The sequence below is a fragment of the Balaenoptera borealis genome (genome assembly GCF_965194805.1).
Source record: "Balaenoptera borealis genome assembly, chromosome: 18".
In the NCBI taxonomy this organism is placed as follows: domain Eukaryota; kingdom Metazoa; phylum Chordata; class Mammalia; order Artiodactyla; family Balaenopteridae; genus Balaenoptera; species Balaenoptera borealis.
The window spans coordinates 15,131,166-15,133,435 of NC_138877.1; positions in this window are offsets into that span (position 1 = coordinate 15,131,166).

Here is a 2,270-nt window from a genome sequence, read left to right on the forward strand (position 1 = left end):
TATTTTACTATTTTCTTTTTTTTCTAAACTTAACATTTTTAAAGATTAATTAATTAATTAATTAATTTTGGCTGTGTTGGGTCTTCATTGCTGCGCGCGGGCTTTCTCTAGTTGCGGTGAGCGGGGGCTACTCTTTGTTGCAGTGCACGGGCTTCTCATTGCTGTGGCTTCTCTTGTTGCAGAGCATGGGCTCTAGGCGCGTGGGCTTCAGTAGTTGTGGCACGTGGGCTCAGCAGTTGTGCCTCGCGGGCTCTAGAGCGCAGGCTCAGTAGTTCTGGCGCATGGGCTTAGTTGTTCTGCGACACGTGGGATCTTCCCCGACCAGGGCTCAAACCAGTGTCCCCTGCATTAGCAGGCAGATTCTTAACCACTGCGCCACCAGGGAAGTCCCACTATTTTCTTGAATAAGGTTGACTTACATTTTTTCTTTCTCATACTATTCTTGCCTCAGTTTTGGTATCAAGATTATGATGGTCTTTAGGAATCAGTTGAGGAGTGTCTCTTTTTCTATTCTCTCGGGAGAGTTTGTTCAGCTAAACTAGCCTGAAAAACCGTCTGAGGCTGCTGCTTCCTTTCCATTCACACTGTTGTGATACTAATACACAGGCAAGTAGAGCTAACTAACATCTTACTGTGTGCTTATTTCTTCCACTTTTCTGTGCTTTTTTTCTGGATGATTTTTCTTATTCCATTTTTCCCTCCTCACCAATTAGGAGTTAAAAACACTGATGACTTTTAACTCTTACCATAAACTTTTATTGGGCATAAATTAAATTTTAAATTTAAATTAAAAACTTATCATTATCATAATGCCCCTCCTGAGTACTAGGACCTTGTGGAGATGTTAATTTTGATCACTCTCCCCAACTTACCTGCTGATATTGTCCAATATTTCATCTTTTAACTGAATCAAATTAGACATTGTTTACTACTATTGTGTCACCTTTAAAAACAACAAAGTCTTATTAAATCTAATTTGGTGTAAAGTCTTTTCTAATATTCGGTGACACTAACTATATTTTATAAATGCACAGACTAGACCCATCTAGCAAATCAAGTGGTAAAGCTTAAAGTTAAGGTTAATCAATTATATGAATTGACTGTGTTTCCAAATTCTATGTAGACTACAGGCCTTTACGGAAAGAGGCCAGAGAGGTACATTTCTATTGCCTTTTCATAATGCCAATCCTGTCTGCATATTGGAATCTCTGCAGTAACAATACAGTTTACTATCTCTAATCCAACCTGCATGCTGCAGCCTGATTTTTGCAAAGTGCTTTCTAATAAATTTCCAAGCTGTTGACCATAGAGCCAACGCCCTGCTCCTCAGCATGGCTTACAAGGTCATTCACCATCAGGTCCCTCCCTTGCTTTTTAGATTCATTCAAACCACAAACTTCATTCAACTCTATCCAGTTGTATGATTATCTTACTTTAACAGTCTGTCCCACTTTGTGCCTTTATAAAGTATGCTCATTCTTATTCACCCTTTAAGACGTGAACGTCACTGAGAAATCTTTCTAGATTCCCTCAGGCAGTAAGGTCACCCCCCTCCCTCCTATGTATGTTCACAGCACTTGGTAGTACAAGTAACCTGGTATTGGTAGTAAATGCTTGGTTCAAATTTACCCTTTACTCACTGTGACTTACATCTTGGCTTCTTTATCTGGTTAGTTAGGTTGCTAGTACTTATCTCATAGGGTTGTGAGACACATAAAACCAGGCCCCAGTAATGACTGCAAGTGCTCCAAAAATGCTCTCTTCATTTTTAAGTGCTGAATATGTGGAAGATGCCAGGAATACATCTACAAGACGAGCAGGATGTCATTCTTTTGCTATGATGAGAAGGGGCTTATAGAACAGTAGAAATAAGCCTTGTAGTAGCAGCACTATAGAAAGATTACTCATTCAATAACCTTTTTCTAAATGAACGGTCAGGTCAACATATATAAGCAATATATGTACAATATACAATATAATCTTTAAAATGTTTTATGAAAGTAGACTAAAAAAGCACAAATGACAACTTCTAAGAAGTGGCGTAAGATTAACTATGAGGTTATAGTCTGTGTTCGAAGATAATTAAAGGCATAAATAGTCTGTGTCAAGTGTTGGTTATAATATAACTTTCACATGAGATATTATTTAAAGGAATGAGCATCAGTAGTAGATACTTTCAACTAAATTCAGACAAAAATGTTCTATATATTAGCTCCAGCACAGAAACTTAAAACACTTATCCAAGCATTGAATAAAACACATAAAATATG